Source organism: Protopterus annectens, chromosome 2.part1 (assembly GCF_019279795.1).
Source record: "Protopterus annectens isolate FY-2018-M chromosome 2.part1, PAN1.0, whole genome shotgun sequence".
Classification (NCBI taxonomy): domain Eukaryota; kingdom Metazoa; phylum Chordata; order Ceratodontiformes; family Protopteridae; genus Protopterus; species Protopterus annectens.
In genome coordinates, this window is record NC_056729.1 from 732,727,885 (window position 1) to 732,755,452 (window position 27,568).

The 27,568-nt window shown below is 45.0% G+C and overlaps 1 protein-coding gene across 1 annotated transcript in view; it reads left to right on the top strand.

Annotated features, from left to right (window-relative positions):
* The window catches only part of GASK1B (golgi associated kinase 1B), a 371,609-nt gene that overhangs the window by 200,226 nt on the left and 143,815 nt on the right, over positions 1-27,568 (top strand). The gene's annotated exons all lie outside the window — the stretch shown is intronic.

Below are 27,568 nucleotides of genomic sequence, written 5' to 3' on the forward strand. Positions count from 1 at the left end.
TGGAGGAGACCCTGGAGAGATGGAGATATGCTCTAGAGAGAAGAGGAATGAAGGTCAGCAGGACTAAGACAGAATATATGTGTGTGAATGAGAGGGAGGATAGAGGAATGGTGAGGATGCAAGGAGTAGAGGTGGTGAAGGTGGATGAGTTTAAATACTTGGGGTCAATAGTTCAGAGTAACGGTGAGTGTGGAAGAGAGATGAAGAAGAGAGTACAGGCAGGATGGAGTGGGTGGAGAAGAGTGTCAGGAGTGATTTGTGACAGACGAGTACCTGTAAGAGTGAAAGGGAAGGTCTACAAGAGGGTAGTGAGACCAGCTATGTTATATGGGTTGGAGACAGTGGCATTGACAAAAAGGCAGGAGTTTGAGCTGGATGTGGCAGAATTAAAGATGTTAAGATTTGCACTGGGTGTGACGAGGGTGGACAGGATTAGGAATAAGTATATTAGAGGCTCAGCCCAGGTTGGAAGGTTTGGAGACAAAGCCAGAGAGGCACGAGTACGCTGGTTTGGACATGTGCTGAGGAGGGATGCTGAGTATATTGGGAAAAGGATGCTAAGGATGAAGCTACCAGGTAACAGGAAAAGAGGAAGGCCTAAGATAAGGTTTATGGATGTGGTGAGAGAGGACATGCAGGTGGTTGGTGTGACAGAGCAAGATGCAGAGGACAGGAAGAAATGGAAACAGGTGATCTGCTGTGGTGACCTCTAACAGGAACAGCCGAAAGAAGATGATGATGCTATCCTTACAGTTAGTTCCTACTGCTTGATGTAAATCATTCCTGAATGTGTCGTGCATGTGAAGTCCTTCTCTTTGCTCCTCATTTTTTCTTTTTGAACCCTGTTCCCTTTCTTTCTCCAAACTGCATTGGGTCATTGAAATGTCCTTTGATACTCTAAGACATTTCCCCTCTTAACTATAGCCCTTCTTTCTACATTGCCCATGAGTTAGAGGTATTCTATCTGTACTACCTTCAGAGCTGTATGCTGTTTTCTTGACATGACCTTACTCATGCACAGAGAAGCAAAAGAACGGTATCTGCTTTCTTCGTATTCAGCCCACGTATCACATTTCCCAGTATTCCACTGGTCTTTGTCACTGCTCACTTACACTGTACAGTATTACTTAATGTAGGGGTGATCAAGAGTCCCACTTCTTTCATTATCTTATTTTCTATCCATTACTCTTCATTTGTGGTTAACCAACCCACACTGTAATGGATTGGCTTTTACACTGATTGTGTTGTCTCAAAGCTGTATAAGAATTGCAAACACAGTGTGAAAAGAATAAACAGACAGACCACGATGGTTTGCTAGAGATGGCCTGCATCTGTCTCACTTGAGCTTCAGGCTTTTGGCAAAGGTCCTTGCTTTCCCAATAGTGCATTTTTTAGGAAAAGTCATGAGGTCGATATTACCAACATAAAATTTCAAGAAAACACAAATTAAGGGTCATGCTGCTAAATGCTAGGAGTCTAAACATGAAACTGCACTCATTACAAGCATTCTTAACCCTGGATGATGCTGACATTTGTGCAATCACAGAAACCTGCTTCAGAGCTGAGCAGACCACTCCAGCCTTACCTGGGTACTCATCCTATCATACATTCAGACCCCAAAATGTGGGCAGCAAAGCCAAAGGAGGTGGAGTTTCAATATATATTACAATATATATTATATCTTACCACCAGACCACTAAGATCCAGCAACAAAAACCTCCTACAGGACACTAGAGCCAATAACTCTGGTGAAGAAGCATTATTCTCTTGCGCTATAGCCAAATTATGGAACTCCCTCCCACCCTCAATTACCTCTGTAACATCTTGCATCCACTTCAAATCTTTACTAATAACGCACCTAAAAACATGCAGAATATGCCCTTGCAACTCCATCTCTAATAGCACCCATTCCTCCCACCCACTACCTCTCTCTGCACTCCACTAACTACCTTGATTATACCTAGCACAGTAGCTCATTAACCTGGCTACTTACCATACAATAAGAACTTCTTATTGGCACTATTGACAATGTCCGTTATGTAACTCACAAACTGGTGATGTTAAGTTGTCTATCTCGCCTTCATTCTTGCTGGATGGGTTCGGAGCCGACCTCGGCTCCGACTCGGCCACTCTAAAAGCTCGAGAGTTGGTTCCACCGGCTCGAGGCTCCCCCTATATCCCACAATGCCAGGCGAGAGTTACCTCAGATCTCGTTTGCCGCTACAGCTTCGAGGTTGGTTTTCTACCGGTTCTTGGTAAGTGACTTTTTATTGTGTAATTTAGTCTATCAAAACCCCTTTAATTTTAATATTTTTTCTCATTTCCCTTAGTTTAGAGAAATTTTTATCCCCTTCTAAAAAAATTCCCGTTTTTTTCCCTCAAGAACTTTAGGTTCTTCCCTTGGGCCTACAGGCCTTTTTCTCTTCCCTAGTGGAGTGTGTGTGTATTATTTTAAAATCCTAGTTTTCTGGTTTTTATTATAATTTAACTTGACAGGGTGTAATTAGAGTGTTTGTGTGTGTGTTTGTTTACACCTGTTTAAAAATGTCTAAAGAAGCAAAGGTCTCCGGATTCAAGAAGTGTGATGCGTGCTGTCAGAAAATGTCTTTGACAGACGCTCACACTTCTTGTGTCTACTGTCTGGGGCCTTTGCACCTGCAGGACTCCTGTGCTGTGTGCCATGGCTTCAGCCCCAGGGTCCTGCAGGAAAGAAAAAATAAATTGATATTAAGAGGCTTACTCAAGCCAGAGGATTCCCTATCTGTTTCAACAGGGAAGCCCTCTAAGGCATCTAGGTCTTCGGCTCCGACAACTGAGCCGAGACCTAAGGTTTCTCAACCTCTGCCTTCATCGGCTCCGGCTGGAGCCGATAAGTCTCAGTCCACAGTTTCTGTGGCTCCGGCCCGGCCGGAGCCGAGGTAGTAGAGTTCCGTGTCGGCTCCGACCAGACCGTCGGAGCCGACAACCAGAAGAGGTCCAGGTCACCATCTCTTGGCTCCGTTCATTCGGCTCCAGGATCTCCCCTGCTGTCTGAATGGAGCCAAAGATCTCACTCTTCTAGGTCATCGAGGCTGTCGGATCATGACCTTCAGAGGGTAGTGAGTGGACTTCTTAAGTCCGAGGCACTGGCCCAGATGCTTCAGAGCCCGACTCATCAGTCGATGCCTGCCCCGGTCCATCAACATATTCCTCCTTCGACTCTCTTGAGCTCGGAGCCGGGTCGCCGGAACCGAGACTGTGATAGCCGGAGCCGATACAATTGTCTTCGGCTCCGCTCGGCTCCGTTTTCTTCCTTGGAAGAATCTCGGCGCCGGACTTCCTCGTCGGCTCGAGGGGTGAGTGGCATCGGACCCTTGTCCGACCCCCTCTCCCTCTCGGTGCCCGGCGCTGGTGAGTTCGGCTCCGACATCGGCCTCGAGCCATCACTGTCGGTGCCGAGGGGGTTCTTAGCTTCTCGGAGCGGGACCTCTGGCTCTGCCTGACAGGGGTGCATTCGAGGTCATGCGGAGTGTGTTAGAGCCTGGCTCTACTCCACAGTCGGCTCCGTCCGCCTCCCTCACGGTGCCTCAGGGTAAGTCGACTCACTCCCTCATCCCGGACCGCAGAGAGCCAGCTCCTCAGGAACCCCTGTGGGATTTCATCCTCTTCCGAGGCCTCTCCTGATTTGGCAGAAGAGCCCCTCGGAAGAGGAAGTGTAAGAGGAAACACATTGACTCACCTGAGTCCATCACGCCAGACACAGATTTGGATGATTCTGAGGGTTCCCCGTTCCCCTTCTGAAGATGTCTCATTTGCAGACATTCTGGAGATCCTGAAACAGAGGGAAATTGGCCAGCCCTCAACCCTTCGGAGGACGAATCTGTGTATCTTGAGGCATTTGGCTCTCGTCCTTCCACCTCCTGGGTGTCCCCCTTGACCCCCTCATGCAGGTGGTTGCTAAGAAGGCATGGACGGCTCCTGATTCAGTGGACCCCACTCCCAGGAGACCCTCCAAGTTCATAACAGCACCAGCAGACAAACAGTTCTTAACAAAAGGAGTTTCTGTGGATGCTATGGTGGTAGCTGCTGCCACTAAGAAGGAGCTAGCTGATCCTTCAGTACCTGTCCATCCACCTAACAAGGAATCTAGGTCCATGGACAGGTACGGAAGCGGATGTTCTCGTCAGCGACATTTACCATGCTCGCTGAACTACCTGTGCCATTTTACTCGTCTTCAAAGGGACTTGATCAAGGAAGCGAGTGAAATGTTAAAGGACCCTACAGCTGCGGGCTTCCAAGATAAGATGAACACGCAGCTGGCTACCCTTAACTCCATAACCAACTCCTCCATGCGCCTTCTTTCTTACGCGGCTGATGGAGTGAGCAGAGCCGCAGGGACAGGTGTGGCCTTACGTAGGCATGCCTGGATGTGGCTATGCAATTTTGCGGACCCCTTCAAGACGTCTTTCACTAACTCCCCGTTTGATGGATCATCCCTCTTTGGTCCTCAAGTGAAAGAAACCTTGACTAGGTGCGAGACTGATGGCAAGACCCTTTCTGCCGTCGGAGTCCGTTTTTCTACTCCTTCTAGGCCTTACCCCAAAGGCCAGAAAGGTGGAAAGATGTGGTTCCGTAAACAATCTCAAGGGACTTCGCCTGACGCACAGAGTCGTTTCCCCGCCAGAGGCAGAGGCGGGAATAACAATGGTAGACGTCGCCCTAGGGGCAGGGGGGGTCCGCAGAACCAGGGCAATCGGGAAGCCTTCCCTGACAAGCCCTTTCAGCATCCCTGAGGTGTTGCCCGACTGCCCATCTTCGGAGGCAGTCGGGGGAAGATTGTCACTGTACCCAGAAGCCTGGCTATCCCTGACTCAAGACAAATGGGTACAGTCCATCATTTCTGAAGGCTATTCTATCCCCTTTCTTCGCATTCCAAATCAGTCAAAAAAATCCCTTCCAGATGTTCCACCCGCTCAAAGGGATCTAGCGGTTTTGGAGATTTCAAAACTGCTTGCAAAAAGAGCAATTCAGCCAGTTCCAGCAGACCAGCAAGGATCCGGAATCTACTCAAGGTTCTTTTTAGTTCCAAAGAAAACAGGGGACTGGAGACCAATTTTGGATCTCAGTGTCTTGAACAGATCCATCAATAAAACAAGATTTCGGATGGTCACGCTGCAATCCATCCTTCCCCTTTTGGGCAAAGGAAACTGGATGTGCTCTATAGACCTTCGGGATGCGTACTATCACATAAAAATGAACAGACGCTCCAGAAGATTCCTCCGCTTCAGGCTGGGAACCAGTCATTTTCAGTTCAGGGCCCTGCCCTTTGGTCTCACCACTGCCCCCCGGGTGTTTACCAAATGCATGGCAGTGGTAGCTTCTCACCTGAGACGACAAGGATTCCAGGTGTTTCCATATTTGGACGACTGGCTCCTCACAGCTCCCACCAAGCATCTCCTTCTGATGGCCAGAGATTACACTTTTCGCGTTTGTCAAAAGCTGGGTATTTCAATAAATTGCGAAAAGTCTGTTTTGTCGCCTTGTCGTACTATTACCTACATAGGCGCAAATCTAGATACAGTAAACATGTCTGCAAGACTAACACATCAGAGAATAACAGACATTCACAAACTGGTATCACTCCTTTTCAACAACAACAGAATCAAAGCCAGGTTAGTTCTGAAAGTGTTGGGAATTATGGCAGCGGCCATACCTCTGCTTCCATTAGCCAGATTCCACATGCGGATTCTTCAATGGATGCTCTTTTCTCAATGGTCATACCAGCAACTTCCAATGTCTCACACCATTATGATCACGCAAGCGTGCAAAAATCATCTCATGTGGTGGATGTCTTCCCCTCAGCTCTTGTTGGGAAGACCCTTTGTTCCACCTCCTCCGGTTGCTACTCTGACAACGGATGCCTCCCTGATCGGGTGGGGGGGCATTATCAGGGCAGGACAGTCCAGGGCACATGGCAACCAAATGAATGCCACTTGCACATAAATGTTCTGGAGATGAGAGCAGTGCTTTTAGCGTTGCAAGCCCTTCAAGACTCTCTTCCCTTGGGAACGATTGCAATCCAAACAGACAATATGTCTGTAGTGTGGTACATCAACAAACAAGGCAGAACCAGGTCATACCCCCTGTGTCGAGAAGCACTCAGACTGTGGCAATGGGCGATTTCTTCTCAGCGGTTTCTGATAGCAACGCACATCCCCGGAAAGTCCAATCAAATTGCGGACAAGTTGAGCAGAGCCATACTCATGCCTCACGAGTGGTCTCTGAAAGACTCTGTAGTGAGAGAAATTTTTCTCAAGTGGGGTCAGCCTTGCTGCGATCCTTTTGCTACTCCCCAAAACAGCAAGTGCAGAGAATATTTCACTCTATTCCCTTTACCAGGCCAACCCAGCAGAGACGCTCTAGTCCAAGTTTGGCCCCGGGACTTCTGTATGCATTTCCTCCTTCCCACTGATCTCTCAAGTGATACAGAAAGCTATCGCTCAGAAGGCCTCATTGATCCTCATTGCTCCTTACTGGCCTCGACAAGTGTGGTTCCCCTTTCTACATTGTTTTCTCTTGGAGCGACCGTGGAATCTGGACCTAGTTCCAGATCTTTTGATCCATCAATCGGGTCAGTTTCATCGCTCCCTCCCCTCTCTGAACCTCACTGCTTGGTTCCTCCAGTTCCAACCTTAGCCAGGCTTCCTCAATTATCTCACTCTGTTAGAGATATTCTGATAGCTTCCCATAAATCTTCCACTCGGAAGATTTATTTGAGTAAGTGGAAACGCTTCACATATTGGGCTCAAGGAAAGGACATAGATCCTTTCACTGCTTCCATCCAATTAGTCCTTGATTTTCTAGCTGAACTCTTCCATGCAGGTTCATCTCCCTCTACACTTAAAGTTCAGTTGGCAGCTATTTCTAACTTTCATGTGGGTATTTCTGAATCTGCCTTAATGTCCCACAAGCTTTGCAAAGCCTTTTTGAAAGGAGTTTTTCTTCTCAGACCTCCTATAAGAAATCCTCCTTCTCCTTGGGACCTAAATTTAGTTCTTGCTTCTTTGATTCTTCCTCCCTTCGAACCTGCAGTCTCCTGTTCTTTAAAATTATTATCATGGAAGACTCTTTTTCTGGTAGCTATTACATCAGCTAGAAGAGTTTCAGAGCTTCAAGCACTCAGCTGTCGTCCTCCTTATCTTTTGTTTCATAAGGACAGAGTATCCTTATGAACTAACCCGTCCTTTTTGCCTAAGGTTGTCTCGACGTCAAATCTAAATCAAAGCATTTATCTACCTGTCTTTTTTCCAGAATACTCCAATAGGTCTGCACAAAAATTACACTGCCTGGATGTTCACCGTCAATTGAGGTACTACTTGGATAGAACAAAACAGTTCAGAAAATCTGATCAGCTGTTTGTCTCCTATGCGGAAAGCAGAAAGGGACTTTCAGTGTCAAAGGTATCATTATCCAGATGGCTAACATCTTTGATTTCCCTTGTATATCAAATTAGACATCAAAAGCTGCCTGATAAACCTAAGGCTCATTCCACCAGAGCTTTGGCTACTTCTTTAGCCTTCCAAGACAGACTGCCTATTGACACCATTTGTGCAGCGGCTACTTGGGCTACTCCTCACACTTTCATTTCTCATTATAAGTTGGATTTAGCTTCTAGGCATAGAGCTAACTTTGGTTCCACTGTTCTCAGGAGTCTGTTCCGTTAGGCCACCCGGGACAAGGTGCTAGGGACGCGGTCCCATCCAGCAAGAATGAAGGCGAGATAGACAACTTAACATATAGAAGTTATGTTCTTACCATAACGTTCCATGTTAGTTGTCTTCTTCTCGCCTTCTTCTTCGTCCCACCCTCCTTCCCCTGGCCTGGACAGACCTAGAGGAGTTGTGATTGTGACCTCTCTTTCTACCACCTCTTTCTTAGACATATGCTATTATGCATATTTCCTGGTTCAGGATGTAGGTCACCCTTCTTCTTCCTGTTGTTAGAGGTGGACTCTGTTTTACAGTTATACTGTTACTATTATAAGCTGGGGTTAGCTTACAAACGAGATCTGAGGTAACTCTCGCCTGGCATTGTGGGATATAGGGGGAGCCTCGAGCCGGTGGAACCAACTCTCGAGCTTTTAGAGTGGCCGAGTCGGAGCCGAGGTCGGCTCCGAACCCATCCAGCAAGAAGAAGGCGAGAAGAAGACAACTAACATGGAACGTTATGGTAAGAACATAACTTCTATTTTCTGTTTGTCTACTGATGAATTACGTTCTACATCTGTAACCATAACAAAATCTGTAACTATGTTTTAAACTTCTAATTATGTTCTACAGCTGTTTTACTACTTTTGTCTTAATCTAGTATTATGTTCTACAGCTTTAACTAAACCTGTTTGTAATTTTTAAATGATATATTTCTCAAAGTGTACAATTGTTTGTAACATTTGAATGTGGAGCTTTTCTCCCCGGGCCTTCGCTGAAAACAGACCTGCATCCAATCGGACTCTCCTGGTCAACAAATGTAAATTAATAAATAAATAATTAAATATATTAAAGACACACACACACCTCCAGGATGGTCAAACAGTATGACAAACAGGAGACACTCCAGGTGCAGTTAACCATTGACAAGACCCCTATTCAAATTATAGCTAGCTACAGGCCCCCAAATTTGACTCAAGATGCCCATTCCACCTATCTGGATCTCTTCAAATCAATCAAGATTCAACCCTTTACCCTGATCCTTGAGTACCCAACCATAGATTGGAAAAACTACTCATGCCAGAACACAAATGCCCAGAGATTCCTTGATTTTATCAATGCAAGTGCCTTGGAACAGCTAGTTGATACCCCCACAAGAAGGGATAACATTTTGGACTTGGTATTAACCAACATGCGTAACCAGTACAGCACCCCTACGGTATCATCCTCCCTGGTAAGATCCATCCATAAAATGGCCATTTTTGAAGTCACCATTTCCCCTGACTCCCCCTCTAGCTAGGGTCAAACAAAAAAACTTCTCAAAAGCTGATTACACCCTCCTGAGGGATGGTATAAACAGCTTCAGAGCCCCGTCCCCCACTGTAGGAACTGGCACCAATGTCCAAATCTACACCAAAGTACTGTACAAGCATTTATATAGATGCGTGGAATCAGGAATACCTGACTGGATAAAATCATCCTTTGCAAGGAAGAGTAAACCTGTCAGGTGGACATCTGAAATAAATAAACTATATAACAAAAGGAAAAAAATTGCTGTCCAGGACCAGGAAGGAGCAGGCGCCCAATTGGAAGCAATCCCTCCCTAGCCTGAACAAGCAAATAAGAACACTAGTGAAATCCTCTAAAGCTAACTTCTAATCCAAATTGGCCACATCTACTAGAGACAATCATAAGGCCTTCTAAACATATGTCCACATTCACAAAGGAAGCACTCAGATCTGTTTAGAACTGGTGGTCAAGGACACCACATAGACAAATGTTGTAGATATAGCCAATCTACTGGCTGACAGATTAATCAAAAATTTCTCCCCTCTGTCCCCCCATCAGTAAATCAGGAAATCCCCAGTACATGCCCCCCACTCCTTATCTCTGGAGAACAGGTCATCACTGCCCTCTCAAAGGCAAAAAATTCAGCCTCCATGGGACCCGATAACATCCCAGGCTGCATCCTACATCAACTCAGGCATGAACTTGCAGCACCATTAGGCACCCTATTCAACCAAAGCCTGAGTACAGGCTTTGTCCCAGCCGAGTGGAGGACAGCCACTGTCATTCCTTTACACAAAGGTGGAGCATCCACCAATCCAGGAAATTATAGACCCATCAGCCTAACTAGCCTGATCTCCAAGGCCATTGAATGGATTATCATGGACCTCATTAACAGGGACATTGGCAACCTCCAAACACTCGACCCCACACAGTTTGGCTTTGTCAAGGGGAGGTCATGTCTGTTAAATCTGGTTGACTTCTTTGAGACAGTCACTAAAGCCATCGACAAGGGGAAGATGGTGCACATCACCTACCTTGACCTGGCCAAAGCCTTTGACACTATTCCCCACTCAGGCATAGTAGATAAACTCTCTCAACTAGGCATCAGTTCATATCTTATTAGATGGGTAGCAAATTGGCTCTTTGATAGAACCCACCTATTCAAAATAGGGGAAGTCACCTCAAGCAGTAGACCCGTATTGAGCGGCATACCCCAGGGATTGGGCTTGGGGCCTCTGTTATTCAGGCTATACTTCTCTGAGGTGCAGGCCAAAACCAGTGGGCTATGGCTGACCAAGTTTGCAGATGACTGCAAGCTGGGTGCAGTCAAAATTCCCCAAGTGATGTGGACACCCTCCAAGAGGGTCTCACCCAAATAAATGACTGATGCCAGAAACATGACCTCAAGCTGAATAGCAAAAAATGTATCATCATCCCATTTGAGGAGAGTGACGTCCCCACATATTATCACATTAATAACAATGTCCAAAATACACAATCAGTAGTGAGGGATTTGGGCACCTCGGTTGATAGCAACGTGAGTTTTGACCACCATGTTGCTTCTGTTGTACGGAAAGCTTTCTACATGGCCTACCTCATAAGTAAGGGGATCTCATCCAGGGACAAAGAGGTCATAACATCCCTGTATTCCTCCCTTATAAGGCCAGTTTTTGAGTGCAACACCCCCTTCGGCATGTACCTCTCAAAGCACATGCAGCAGCTGGAGAGACCACAGAGGTTCTTCAACAGGAGACTCCAGGGCCTCAAACAGCTACCCTACACAGATAGGCTAAAAGCCCTGTCCCTCTACTCAGTTTCATACAGACTCCTCAGAGGAGACCTCCGTCTGGCATAGAAAGCAATCTCAGACCCTGCCTTGATGGGACTGCAGCATATCTGCAAGTCAAGCACCACTCGAGCAACCCATATGGGTGACCTCAACATGGTCTGTGATATCAATAGGACTTATTGGCGGGACAGATTTGTGTCCCAGAGACTCCCCCATCTGTGGAATAGACTCCCTCTCCACGTCAAGCAGAGAACCTCATTATCCCTTTTTAAGTGCAACCTGGATAACTGGATGGGAAACAGAAAATACACCCCTGAGATTTCACCTGTGTCCCTGCTGGATAGGGGCTTTGGGTGCGGACTTGTCTAAACATGGGCTAAACTCTTGGCTAGGCTTATAAGGACCTCAATGACAATAGCCTAGTAACCTCCTATGATCCTATGAACATTCATAATATAACAAATTAATCAATTAGCAAATAAAGGCATAATTTGACTTCACAGCATACATATGTTGCAATTTTCACTACATGTACAAATGCCTAATGTGCCGGGTACTATATATTATATGTCCTGGCTGTGAGATGCATTACTAGAATTTAGCAATAGTCCATCACTAAGTGTGGGTCATGTAGGATTTGCCCATGGTTAGTATGGTTTAAAAACAAGGGTGAAGCCCAAGAGATCAAACAAAACCATCAATGGGTAAATTCTGCATTACTACATCTAGTCATGAACTATTGCTATTGTACAATGATATTATTTAATGATGATTGTTCCTGTTGAAGTGATACTCTGACCCCATGTGCAAAATGGGAAAGGGGGTTGAGGATGGATGGATGGATGGATGGATGGGTGGATGGATTATTTAATACAAATACTTACCATTCCTAAGGAATGTCATTGCATAAAATCACTTCAGTGTTTTTCTGTGTTTTTGTTGTTGTTGTTGTTGTTGTTGTCATTGTGGGGGAGCTAATAGGGGGAATTCAGTAAAACCTACACAGATGGAGTTTCCGTGTAGCCATAGTGGCATGGAGCTAACACGGACGTAAGGCTCATGTGTGATCCAGTAAACAGAGCAGAGGGGAATGCACAAGCTTGCGGACCCGAAAGTGTCCATGGCATGGAAATCACCTCATAAGCAGGTGAATTGCATGCAAATTAAGTTGTTCTGTGATCCAGCAAGCAGATAGGTATCCATGCAGGACCCATGTTGATGTTAGAAGTGTACATAGTTGAAGAGGGGCTGTAACAGCCCAGTTAGAAGGTCAGAAATGTTATAGTAGACACAGATATGTGCAAAACTATGCCCTGTGAGTCCAAAAAGCAATGCAAAATAATATAAAATAAATGTTGTTTTAATACCCATATTACATGTGCACAGCGCACAGCAGTGCACAAACATGCTGTTATGCAAAAAACAAGTATTAGAAATGTTAAAAAGTAAAAAGGTGACATAAGTGAGAATAATGCATTATAGGGCCTGCATGCAGTATGTAGTGAAATATCCAGGTTATGTGCAAGGAACTGTATGCAAATGAGCTGGGGTTGCTGAATAGCAAAAATGGACTACTGTGTCCACAGATAAAATCTGTGTAGCCCCAGAACCATGATGGTGTCTGCAGAACAGCTAGCCGACATCAAAAGGGGGTATGTCACAATATGTTTAAGCGGATTGGAGCTCAGCAGCGCCTGTTTGAGCCACTCAGCTAAGCAGGGAGGTGTCTCCACTGCTGCTGAGCTTTGTTTAGCTCCAGGGCACGTGTTTTAGCTGGTTAAAGTTATGCTGAGCATGCCCATGCATGGGTGTGTGTCCAGTGTTTGTACCAGTGCTGTGGGTTTGTGAGGCATGAAGCAGTGCTTAGCAGGGAAGGCATTTAAAAAAAAAGGAAATAGCCTGGTAAAGCCAATCATGTCTAAATTACTGATAAGCCCTGTTCCACTGACACTGGGCTATTCAAACCCCTCATTGATATACCTGGCAGGTGGAATGCACACAGGCTGCATCTGCAGCATACCACTATAAAGTATGCATACACCTTACAATCTGATTTTTCATCCATACTCTGCACCATTGGAGTACAGACTTGGGAATTTTAACTAACAGAATGTTAGGGGCTGCTTTAGCTCTGCTACATTTGTATGTACTACAGGCTGAGGGCAGTGCTGATGCTGATGCTGACAATAGGCCTAGACTGAGAAGGAGAAGAGTGTTCAGGCCCAGGGTAACCTTCCACGAGCTACATGAGCTGGAGATTGTAGAGCGCTACAGGGTGGACAGCGGCATACTACAAGAACTCACTGAGCTTTGCCACCATCAACTCAGTCCCAGAGCCAACAGAGGGGAAACCCATCCCAGTGGAAACAAAGGTATGTGTATCCCTTAGCAAACTACCTACAGGTACTTTTCAAAGACCAACTGGGGACATGATGGGGGTCTCACAGGCATCTGCATCCAGGGTACTCCACCAGTTCCTGGCTGCCATACAAACACATGCCAGTGAGCACATTTATTCACCCTGCACCCCTGAGGAGAGGGCCAGCAGTAAGCATCTCTTCCACCATGTAACACACTACCCTGATTTACTGGGTGCTATGGACTGCACTCATGTCCACATCAAAGCACTGTCCGGTGAGGAGGGTAGAGTCTACATCAACCACAAGGGGTATCACTCCAACTGCCAGGTTGTGTGCAATGCCCAGGGCATTATCATGAGTGTGAGTGCCAGCAGCCCTGCCAGTTATCACGACTCCCATATCTGACATACATCAGAGCTATACCAGATGTTTACCAGGGGGGGACATCCCATATGGCCATCTAATGGAGGATGCTGTCTACACACTAGAACCATGGAAGATAACACCCATCAGAAAAGCACACACGCCTACCGAAGAATGCCATAATGAGGCACATGCACAAACTAGGAACATCACAGAGCATGTATTTAGGCTGCTCAAGCCACGGTTCCGCTGTCTTAATATATCTGGTGGAGCCCTGCAGTACTCTCCAGCCACTTGTGCACAGATGTTCACAGTATGTGCCATACTACACAATGTGATCCTGTGGAAACAGCTGCAGCAGGATCATCACAGGGAAGGGACATACAGCCCCCCACCAGTGCCAAGGTCCCCACAGCACATCCACAGGGGGACTTTGAGGAACCTGTCCCTGTAGGCAGATGTAGGTGTGCCTATTATGCCCTGGCCTTGGCAAAGAGGCAACACATAGTACATGCACTGACAACTTAGGGTCCTAGGGACTGACACCTCACTCCAACTCATTTACCTAGTAAAAAGGATGCCAGCCAGACAACACACCCTGTACCTTACCATGTATTGGCTGTGTACTGCGTGCATCAGACATAGTCAGCCCTGAAGCACTGTTATTTCAACTGCTGCATTCACAAGGTAAGTCACTCTTCCGTTCAACAAATGTATGAGGTACTAGACTATGATAACACATGTATGGACCTGCTGCATGTAAGCAAGGGAATAGAATGGGCTACTGGGCTACCTGCAGAGAACTGACAGTTATGTGGGACAACAGCAACTCTCTGTCCAATACTGGCTGCCCCATAATATGCAGTAGGCCACAAGGCAACAAAACTCACTGCAGTATGTGAGGGGAAATTCCAAACAGCAGGGTCATAGAACAGATGCATGACTGTCAGTGCTAGAGTCCCCTACCCCCAAAACAGCCATGTTCCCATACAACTGCAGTAATAGTATGTTTGCAAAGTTATAGCAGCAGACCACACAATAGCAGGGCTGTCCCAAACAACCTGGTGACATGTTCATTTCCTCAATATGCAAGGGTCAAAGTGTATGTCTTTCAGCTGTTGATAGTGTCAGGAATTAAACTTCAATTTCTGGTGGCTGCTGTAGCTTAGTGGGCTACGTACATTAGCATGGTTGATGGCGTACATGGTTCGAAGCTGGCGGCACCTACAATTTTGCATGTGAGGTACTCCTATGGTAGGAGTCCCACAGACTGTCAATATGTCACTATTTGTTACTGCAAGAAAGCTGGGCAATGCCAGAGTCAATGGAGGGACAGAAGGCCACAGCTATGTACATTACACATGCTCTGAGTAACCTGGAAGATGGCTAGCATAACAGCAGGTTGTAACAAGTCAGAGTAGCAGCAGGATGTAAAGGCCAGTACGTAACTGTGTCAGTACTTACAACAAGTCAGTGGGCACCATGTAGTAGTATATTACAAAAATAAAACAACTGTCTGAAGAGCAGAGCAGACATATAGGGTGGAATGCTGGACATCCTGCAAAACATGTACAGTCAGAGATGTGAACTTTGTAACCCTGTTTGTGGTGTTACATCATGTAGCCCAGTCACAGCATACCTACAACTACTTAGAGCAGAAAATATGGACAACACCATGAACAGGAGTGGGACAAAGACCGACATATAAGGAGAAGGATTAACTAGTGGCCAAACAAATGTATAAAGTGCAAAGAATAACAGGTCATCCAGTAGCGTGGGTTCCCTGCTCTCTGTGGAGTCAGTAACGCAACTGTCAGTCATTAGTTCCTAATGGCAACCTATAATGATTTGCCACTGATGTACCAGAAAATCACAATGCTAAGTAAAACGTACTAGACATATGATGCAAAACCCTGTACAGTCTATTACAATCTGTACACCCCCTAGGTATTACTCGGATATTATGAGCAACACACAGATGGGGAATTCCTTGTACATAATATCAGGGAGGTGCTGGACTGTTGAATCAGGTGCAGCAGCCAGGTGGCTGTAGCACACAAAATCCTGGACCGGAGTAAAGGTAGATTTGGCCTGGAGTTACCTTGTAAGTACTGATGGTCACACTGGGCATGCTCCTACACTTAGCTAATTTTGGTCCATGTCTGGTGCCTCATCTACCTAAAGAACTGATATGCATACATATCTCTGAGTGTACAAAAAGGTATGTGTATGTATCAGTCTCTCCCTATCCCCCTCAGACACGATTACCCTTAGCTATCACTATGTAGCATATATATATATATATATATATATATATATATATATATATATATATATATATATATATATATATATATATATATATATATATATATAGCCACTTAAAAGTGTAGATTGATGTAGTGCTGCAGCCACCTGTACACCAAATGTAAACGGTGGTACGTGCAACTAGTACTGTGAGCTGTAGTGTGTAATAGTAGGTAGACAGGGGTTGTAAACCCACATCAGCCACCTTGTGTGTTTGTGTGTATGTGTGTGTGTGTTTGTGTATATGTACACATTTCTCATACAGCAGTACAGACATGCCTATCAGGCCTATGTCTATGCAATGGTCGATCATTTTATGGCGCTGTAACTAGTGTCCTCTAGAACAATGGCCTCCTTGTCAAGAACTGCTGATGTCATCCACCTTACCAGCACTGGCAGACACTCTAAGAACACATAAGCTCTGTGGCGGATGCGATAAGTACATAGTACTATAGTATATACTACTAGATAGGCAATGGTTCTGATCTCAAAAAGGGCAACTCTGTGAATGAGTGTGTGTGTGTGTGTGTGTGTGTGTGTGTGTGTGTGTGTGTGTGTGTGTGTGTGTGTGTAAGTAAATATACCCTCTTGCAGCAGTGTGTCTGTCTCACCTCTCTCTGTGCAATGGTTGTACATTTTCAGGCCCTGTCAACCCCCCATTGGTCTCCTTTACAGGGCCTGTTGATTTCATCCACCTTAACAGCACTGGCATACACTGTCAGAACACATAAGTTCTGTGGCGCATGGTTATGTAGTACTGTAGTGTATATAGTGTATATTACTAGATAAGTAGGGGTTCTGTTCTCAAAAAGGGCAACTCTGTGAGTGTTTGTTTGTGTAAATATATCCCTTTGTAGCAGGGTGTCTGTCTTTCCTATGTGTGTGCATTGGTTATACATTTGAAGGCTCTGTGAGTAGCTGCTGGCCCTAAATAGCCACATCTACCTAGGCATAAATGCTATCTGCCACCACCTACATTTATAGGTACAGAACACCCAGGTGACATATTAAGGATGGCATGCCTTGTCACGGGGTATACATGCAGAATTATATTATCCACCCCCATTGCCCCTGACACACTGTTCCACACATATGCACCTAGGTAACCATGCACATACACAGCCGTACCTTGCTGATTTAATATTTCTGCTTTGCTACCATGCCATCCTGAGCTGCTGTATTGCCACCAAGTCTCCACAGTGTAGCCACTCAGACCTCTGCAACAGAAACATACAAACGTTTGAGAGACCTGTGTCAGTCTGCAACACCATCTTCAACCTAACATCATACAACAAAGATACAAACAACTTGATGTATACTCATGACACATGCCATCATACAGCACCTGTCATTGCATAACACAACTGCACTACAAAATGTCATGCAATGTACTATAGTCACCGTGTACATCAGACACATATTTGCATGTCCCTGCAGTGAGGGTATGGATGGCAGGGATGTGGCACAGGTTTCATCACATGCACAGGGTGTGGTGTGGGGGTACCAGAGGCCTAGGCTGTTCCAAACAGTTGACATCATGTGTGTGAGTCAGGAAGGGGTGCTGGTCAGCTGGGCCATGGAGAGGTGCCGTGTGTGTCTGTTGGTGACCTGCATGTGACAGTGATGTATGAGTGTGTGTGTGCATACAAAGTCAAGCCATGTGCTAGCCGTACACATAGGTATGTTGGACAGCTATGGACCATACATGGCAGACTGGACAGTTCACCATCTCTGGCCATGATCACAGGAACTAGCTCTGCCAGGAGTGGCACTGGCACCACCTTGCCCAGGGTCAGATGCAGTACTAGTTGCTGATGATGACTGGTGTCTGCTGGGCCTGTGCTCTCACAGGACCACCCAGGACCATGTGCCCTTGACCTGACACATCATGGTGTGGACAGCACCCTCCCTTCTGTAGTGCTGGAGGTACTGCCACTACCGGAGCATGAGTGTGCATGGCCACATGGACTCTCAGCAGATGGTGTGCTGACTTACGGCCATGTGTCTGATACCCTACTCTCACCACATGTTCTAGCATAGACAGTGTCCGGTCAAGTACTAACAATGTCTCATCCCACCGTCTCTCCAGTACATCATGAAACAATGCATTGCATCACCAATATGGTGGAGGGAGTCACAGATGTCAGACAGTGATGCATCCATGATCCTGAGCATCCATCTGGTGTTGCATTTGGAACATACCTGTGCCTCCATGATGGACCAAAACATGCGTCGAGTGACCAGTGATGTGACAGCTGTGATAGGTGGTGGATGAGCAGGAGTTCTCCTTTGAGTACCCCTGTCAATCAGCCTGTGTGGGACCTTGCCAGCCCTCTGGCTATGGCTAGTGTCCAAACTCACTGATGCCACAGTCACCACACTCTCCTGTTCAATGCCACCACACTGACTTCCAATATTTGTGGCCGCAGGAGACTGGTTATTTGTGGGCATACTGATTGTGTGTGGAAACAGTGGGGGAGGAACTGAGATGTCAACCCATGGGACAGATTCAGCCCCCAACAACCCCACCTGTGCCTTTCTATGGCCACCATCATCATCAGAAACTGATGAGACACTGACATCAGGTTAAGAGGGGGACATACCCCAACCTCCAGGATCACCTGTGAGGAGGAAGACAAAATAAGTACATTACTACCTACCCTATTATGTATGGTAATCCACACACATACACATACAGGTGAGGAGCCACAACTGGGTTACACATACCAGTGTTATTTCCAATCCCATGCAGAACACATACACAGACTACAACATACACAGGCAGACAGGCCATTTATAACATGCACTGCAGCTATGTCTGGTTAATGTTGACAGTAGTATACACCTGTACAATTAGCAATATTTCAGTGAATGTGATAGACCTATGCCTAAAAAAGAGTGCACCCATCTTGAGCATACTATGCCAGTTCTAATGTCACTGCCTCAGGTATGTACCATCGCCATATTGTATGTGACCAGGCATTTGTGAGACTCACTCAAAAGTAAGTGCATATGTGTTACTGCTCCTGCAAATACACAACTGTGATTACCTATTCAAAGCATGTCAGGTAAGCCCTCCAAAATCTAACATACAAGTACTTTACTCTGGCCTAGCATAACAGTCGTGCCTAGGGAAAAATGTCAGCTGTTAACATTTGTAGAGTATATATGATCCATACAATAAAAGTAGCACACTTACCAGGTGCAGAACCTTGGACTCCAGCCACACCTGACATACCTATGGAAATGTGAGGGAGACGTATTGTCAACAATACCAAATGTGGCATTGTTACTGGGTAATATGTACCTATATCAACATGTATAGTAGCTAGAGTGATACTGGCTACATTGCTGACATTTTGAGTATGTGTGCACAACTGTGTGTTAAAACCAAACCATCCCCCCAATGCAGATACACCTGACACCCATGTACTGGTATGCAGAGACTGCGACAATGGTTGATACAGTATTCCACTGATGAACACAGAAAGCTTACCTGGATGCTCCACTGCTGTGGATGCTGTGGCACCAACCTCCATGATGTATGGAGTGATGAATGCTTGGGAGGTGGTGTTTGTCCCAGGTTTGCTAGGAATTCCTCTGTGACCAAGAATGGTTGTTCCACTGCAGGCCCTCCACTGGTGGCAGCATGGTCCCTGGCCACAGTGGCAGCTCTTTGCCGTGCACCGTTGATCATATTTGTGGCCTGGTGTCAGACCTGCTCATAGGTTCTGTCCTGTAGCCCTACATTGTTGACTGCTGTGATGAGGTCAGCCACAGTGCTGCACATTGGTCATGAGTGTGGTGAGTCCTGCACAGCAAAATGATGTTATACAGTCTGAGACCATCCAGGATGACATTATTTTCACCCTCAGAAAATGATGGGTGCCTTCTTCTGTACATTTTTTCTGAAAGACAACAAGAGAGGAACACATATCACAGGACCAGATATGTTGATATCCACTATGTACAGACATTGCACATCCAAAGTGAACTGCACTATCCACTGCTACCTCCCACGCTATACCCTGCAATTTATCAACACACTATGTATGTCACTATCACCAGCATAATAGCAATACCGGTTATGTCCCTGTGCATGGTGACAGAGTGTGCTGTATGTCTCCACACCCATCAATGCCATGTACTGTGCTGTGTCCCCTGTGGGCAAAGTCCCACTACTATGTCATATGGCCACTGTTAGACACATAGGTGTGTGTTATTACATGTATGTGGGGACAGTCCAGCAGCATCACTGTGCCACAATGACAGACAGCAATGAAAACCTGCTTTAGTCTATCCTCCCTGTAGGTGTCATACCTCTCCAGTACACAGATGTTTGCCAAATGTGTATGTGTACCTGATGTATGTGGTCCTTGTGGCAGACACCTGTGGATGTCTGGCAGACAGTTGGCCAATAATTGATGATTGTTCCCAGAATATGGGAATCTGGCTGTCGTATGCCAGAACCATCAGAAAACAGTTATGCTACAGTAATATCTGAAACGATTCATATTCTTACTTTGTGTGACCAATATGTACAGTCTGTTGCTGAGGTTTGGCCTTTGGTCCCCCCCCACAATACTATAACCTGACTTCCTGCTGTATGGAGTTTCCAGGTATGTCAGCCATAGCTATCAAGTAATGACATATCAATGTCGACTAAACTGTGACCTAGCCAGAGTACATCAGGGATAGTCATGGACATCTTTACAATATCTGACCTATGCCTGTGTGACATTCACAGACTGAGAGGTGCTGAATGACAGTACATCATGTGATATGACAGCTGTGTCCATTCTTACTTACTGTCAATATGTCTACTACATAATCCAGTAGCATTTGTACAGGAGCCGACCATTGCAGGAGGGAGCGTGAGGGCCACAGCTGTGCTGTAATTCACAGCAGGCACAGTTGAGAGGCATGCCTGTAACTGTTGGACAGCAGAGTATCACCTACATGTCATTCCCAGAAATGTACTAGAGGCCTACTGTTGTAATCCCTATTCCCCAAAACTGCATCTCCCCATCTGTGTGTCATTATATGGGGACTTGTATTACATACTAAAGTAACGTAATCCTTTTGTGAAGAAGTCCTGCAGAACAATGTTTGATAAATTGCAGTCTATTGTGGTATACCAAGTTACACACCTGTTTCTCATAGGCAGTTGCTTGCCTTTTGTAGGTAATGCACATTGACAGTCAATTGCCTGTGCACCAGTCTGTGGCTCAGACTTGCTAATTGCATCCAGAACAGCTGGGATGCACTTTCATTAGCCAATGACGTGGCCCAACAGTGTAATATTTAAGGCCTTCATGTAGGCCTTAGCCCCTTTCTTAGTCTGGGAGATAGACATTAGTGAGGTGTGGAATCTACAGCATCACACAGGGAAGGTACTAATACTGACCACTGTTGAGATGTATGAGGTATGCCTTTACTTTTCCATGCTGTGTTTGGCCATTGTCAAATGACGTTATGATTATCTGACATTTCAGTGTTAAACACTGAGGGTGGAGGTCATTAAGGGGGAAAAGACATGTGGGTGTCAGCCATCATACCCATCAGAATATGCATACTGCTGCAGTAGCTGCTGGTCTATCACCTCTGTATGTTTGTAGTGGCAGACTGTGGCACATGTCCCTATTGCTTGACCTTTGCCCCCACCCCTTTATGTATGAGTGTCATTTGGAGCCCTTGTTCTAGGGCTTGTGAGGTATGGTAGGTCTGTAGCAGATAGCGTAACATACAGCTGCATATGCTGCAGCCTGCAGCTGCTGCTGTTTGCCTAGGACTCATAGTGGAGAGTGTGAACACATTGGAGGACAACAAACTGTATGTGTCACTGAGCAGTGTCAGCTCTGTCATCACAGCAGAGCCAGGGTGAGGGTACCCATAACAGTCCAGTCAAGGCCTGTGCTCAAGGTACATCTGTTATGTAATAGTGCCAATCAGAGAGTATTAGGCGAAATATAGGTAGGCTATACGAACATGTGCAATGTGCCCATACCTGCAGTCCTTCGACTTGCTAACATGTGTAGCAGTTAATACAGTAGCAACAACCAGTTTTGGTTTGAATTGCATGACTCAGTCATGATTTGCTGTATTGACAAGAATGTAATTGAAGTGCAACACACACTGGATTCCAACCCAGGACTGTGGGTGGCAAAATATACTGCATGGATGGCATTTAACAGACTAAGCTACTGAGTCACAGCTGCAGTAGATGTATTTGCAAGATGTATGTCCATGAATACAGTCTGTGACACAAGGATTGCATCATTATGTGTTTTCTGATGGATATGAGGTATGACACTCAAATTCCTGTCATGCTTTTCTAGCCTCATTGTTTAATGACTTGCCAGTAGTGTAGCAGACAGTTGGTTTTGTGAAAATGTGCCAGAGCTAGGGGGCACAACTGTAGACATTCTGCAACAGTTTGTAAAGTTGACAGCTATAACTGCTATCCCAGTCCTCATGTGCATCCATTAATTTTTATTTGGCTGTGTACTGGTGTAGTGTCTGCATCACAGTCCCAAGCACACTGCCAGTTTCCCCATTATATGTATTTGCAGTGTGTCATTGGCAACCAGGATATGTTTATGGAAACAGCTGCTTTGCTTGTGAGCTGAGTGGCCTAGTGGGCTAATGCACTATGCTTTAGTTGACAGGGAGGGGCCTAGGCTCAAGACTTGGCTGGGGGAGATTATTTTGCAGATGTGCCTAACAGGATGAGAAACACAGATGGTGATTAAGGCACATTTAAGCAGTTTTAAGCAGATTTGCACAGTGTGGCATGGCATGCGGCACGGTGCACAGTGCCACTTAGCTCCACTTAAACCCGCACTAATTTAAAAAAAAAAGAAAAGAAAAAAGGGGTGATAGGAAAGTGGTGAAATGGGGAAAATGGGGAAAAACATACTGAAAGGCAGGTAGGGATGTGCAGGAAGGGTCTAGGAAAGGACCATAGCTCTCCATTCCTTCTACAGCAACAGCTGTGCAGGTTTTAGAGCATTTGGAATTTGGAGCCTCACACCCCAGAGAGAGGGGTGAGGGCAACATAACTGTGTTCATTAATTTATTTAATACATGATTGTGTCCAGTGGATGCTGGTGTGAAATAGAGAGCTACGTATGGGTTGACATTTATTTTGTGGAACAGGCACCCTTTTTTTAAGGTGAGATTGGAATGTTGGGGAAGGGATATAGGTACGTGTGTGCAGGTTTTAGAGCATTTGGAATTTGGAGCCTCACACCCCAGAGAGAGGGGTGAGGGCAACATAACTGTGTTCATTAATTTATTTAATACATGATTGTGTCCAGTGGATGCTGGTGTGAAATAGAGAGCTACGTATGGGTTGACATTTATTTTGTGGAACAGGCACCCTTTTTTTAAGGTGAGATTGGAATGTTGGGGAAGGGATATAGGTACGTGTGGGGAGGTAAGTTGGGTAGGAGAGGTTGCATTTGCAGACAGAAAAAAACAAGAGAGCATACAGGGATCGTGTGTGACACATAAGGGGGTTAACACCTTGGATGGAGAGGGTATTGTGGAATCATTGAGCCATGTGCACCCAGATGGCAGCAGTGAGACTGAGCTCCCCACCCATGGGCAGTCAACACTGCTCCTTCACTGCCCCAAAGCTGGCTGTGCTGGGGGCTGGGTGCCGGTGCCACCTTGCCTCTCCAGGTTGGTGAGTCTGGCCTCAATCTGGCACAGGCAATTCTTATAGCCACGCTGCACAGTCCTGCACACCATCACCGGTAGCTGTTCCTCGGTGACAACCTCCCCTCCACCCCTGCTCCCAGAGGTGGGACGAGCCCCATCCCTTGAGGTAGTTCCACCCATAGGTGGTGCAGGGTCAGCAGCGGGGGCAACACTGGCTTGTGTCCCAGACATGCTGGGACCCAGTACCATGTCCGGCTGAGGTACGGTAGGCGTATCGGCAGGAACCGGCCTACCCAGTCAAACTATGATCCTGAGGTATTTCAAAGTGTATAGGTTAGTAATGAATGTAACATTTAGTTAGTTATAACAGCATGCCAGAACATTGCAAATAATCCAGTAACATAACATTGCATAGTATATGGAACACAACAATAAGTGAGATAACAGTCAGTATAGTAACAGCATGCCAGTAGCAGTTATGGCATAAGGCCAACAACATAGGTAATTCAACATGTATGTTAGTATGCAACCATTGTAATACATAATAATAATAAAACACAAGGCCCAACATAACGTTTTGAAAAGAACATATGTTAATAGTAAACCATAATCGATGTATAATAATATTAAATTCTGATGCAGATAAGGGGTGGGGGAGAAAGAAATGCAGTCTATTAATACCGGTATAGGCTGTATTATTTGCAACAGTACTCTTATTTACTCTACAGGTCTGCCCTTCCTTTATGTATACATGTGCTCTATACCTTTTGTAGCATGGACGTACCTCTCAAGGTATCCGCATGTGACAGTATGGGCCAAGCTGTAACACCTACAGGTACACAACTGCAGAGGACTATTACATATCAGGGGAACCGATATGATTGCCAAGGTGTACTGTGGACTGATGTAGTGTGACCATGCTACTGACATAAATCATGTCCCTGATAGATCTGTGATAGAGGGATTAGGCAACAGTGATCACAGTTCATGACAACGTGACACTTGAGAGACATGTATCAGAGAGTTTATGACTATCATGACATCATTGGCAGGCTTGGGGTTAGACTATCAGCAGACATTTGCAGACACACCAGGCATACAGCCATACCAAGAGTACACATTTTATTTATTGTATTAACTTTTATTAGTATCGTATTGTTGCCTTTATTTTCAGAAGTTTTTTTCACATTGCTGAACAATGCTGTTAACACTCTGTTACATCTAAACACAAATTATTAACCCATTCTAAGGGCTACTGCAGCCATTTATTTACTTGTAATTCCTGTAGGGAGAACATCTGTTAAAAATACATAAGTGATTCAATAATATTTACTAATACTTGTCACTGGATTCGAACCTGAGTCTGCGTGTGGCAAAATGTATATCTGACCAAGCAATTATCAAATTGAGGTATTGATCCACTGCTGCATATTGATTGACTGATATTTACCTAGAGCTCACCTGCTAACAAAATATGACCTGGTAATAGAAGTAGATTGTTATACAAGACTGCACTAACAGTTGAACACATATGCATGAGATTCATGCATGACAGACATTTTAGGTGAACTGTACATTAATACATAGAATGCAGGTGTACACTATATAACCCTAGTGGGTAAAAATATCTGTGATGTGTAGAAACAATATCGGAGTGCGGGGTTGGCTACCTGACCCATATACAGTAGCAGGTGGTATATTTGCAGTTGACAGCTATTACAGTTTCATACTTGCCTGCAGCAGCTTATTTCAGAGCAGGAATGCATTTAGCTTAAATGCAATGGTTAACACAAGACAATCCTGATATACACAATATCCCTTGGGTGTTCCTATTATTGCTTCAGATCTTAGTGCAGAACAAATATCATAATGCATTTATATTTTTTAGTACAGATCCAAATCCACAGTTTAGCAGAACACTCTTTATTAGCTAACCTTCAGTTACTTAATGGTATTCTTTGTGTTTTTAGTTCACAGCAGGTGTAATACTCGATTTCATGAACAACAGCCCAAAATACACACATATTGTAAAACACAGTTTTATTAGGGCCAACTTCATGCAGTGAGTGGTTTATTTTAATTATTGCAGCAGAAACTTTATTTCCTTAACATTCTCAGGTATCATGCTTTCATCTTTGTTGAACTTTACCAGGTATTACTCAGTTATTGCAGTCCAGCTCTATGACCACATTCATTGCAGTACAATCAAAAATGTATATACCTAATGGCAGTTAATACATTACTCCTTCTTGCTTTTATGACTATAGATTGCAAGATACATCAGTACTCACCACACTCATGGTGCAACCTGGCCAGGTGCCATGCATGTGCCCCTAGGTTGTGAACTCTCTCCTCTGCAGCTGTAGGGAGAGAAGCACACCATTATGCATACTTGTCTATCACACATTTAGATTAGGTATTGATAAAACAATGCAAACAGTACTTACAAACTTGAGGGCTATTCCCATGTCTAGCATCCAGAACCTAGGTGTCCAGAAGTCCACTCTTCTATCCCTTCAGATCATCAAAATGATGATGGACCTGCTCACCTGTGCTGAGGATAACTGTACCACTGGTGAGATCGTTTGCCAGTCGGTACCAGGCTTCTGAGTTGTACTCCGATCCCTGGTACTGAACCTGCAGCAGCCAGACATTATGGTATTTTACAAGGAGTCCAACCATGACCCTGGACTCCAGAATGCCCCACTGTTGCACCAGGAAGCTCGCACCCTCTCCAACTCCTGCCATAGCTTCTGCCAGGTTCAAACTCCAACTTGTTTTGCTGTATTCCCACCTGTTGCACTTAAATAAGCCTGTTTTCCTGCCATTTACCACAACTGGGCAATTTTAAAAAAATGCGTCTCTTTGCTTAGCACTGCACAAACTTGCTGAGCTCAACTGAGCAGTCCTTAAACTGGCAATGCTCAGCAATGCTTAGTGGTGCGCACACCAGCTTAGCTGGGCTGAACAATGCTTAAACGCGCATTGCTTAACAGTGCTTCACACCACTTATCAATGCACAAACCAGCTAAGTACTGCTAAATCATTTCTTGTTTTAAGCAGTGCTTGGCAAGGCTTAGCTGTGCTTAGCAGAGGTTAGCTAAGTACAGCAAAGCAGGATTTAAAAATACATCTTATAATTGTGTATTTGCCACATAAATGCTTAATAACATGTCTGTGCATACATACAATATGCAATCAAGGTTTTAATCATACTTCTCATAATGTGTATTTGCAACAAAAATTATTAATACCCTAGCTGTGTATTCTTACAAAATTCAATCAAGGTTTAATAGCACTTCTCATAAATGTGCATTTGCATAATAAATGTAATAACCTGTGTAATCATACAAAATGTAATCAGGAGTTTGCATTCTCATAATGTATATTTACAAAATAACCTGTCTTTGTACTCGAACCCTGCACCTACTGCACATAAGGCTGTCACTCTAACCATTTGGCTAAGTGGCCATATAGACTGCTGCTGTACATTTACATATATCTTTCCACTACGTTTAAGCACCACTGAGCACCGCAGCATGGAGTGCAAACCTGATCAGCTATGCTTAACTTTGACCTTTGCTTTCATAATTAAATGTATCCAGTTTCTATTTTTAGATGTCTGGCACATGTCCATTGTTGCACAGCGTGACACACACCAAAAAAAAACAAAAAAACTTTTTATTACATATGCATACATTGCTGTCCCACAGTTTGACAGTGCAGGGGGGGTGTTACTCATCTCTGGACACAGTAACAGACTCCCTACAGTGATTCAATAACCATGTTACACGGCTCTCCCTCAATATCGTGCCTTCATTAATTTGGATGGCGTACTACCGAGGGGGTACCGCATACACAGCTATGGTGCCTTCCATGTAGGGTTTACACTATGCCTACACAGATTTTATTAAATCTGGGGCAATGTCCTGCACATGTGCCAACAGCATACTGTCAGAGCAAGGACAATATAATCTTGGTATACACTGATTTTTATATATCATTTGATAAGCATGAAGCATTTTGTTTTTGTGTCCATTTGATCTAATACATATTAAGGCCAATCCATCACCCCAAAGCTGTAAGTTAGAACAGGAAAAACAAATTGA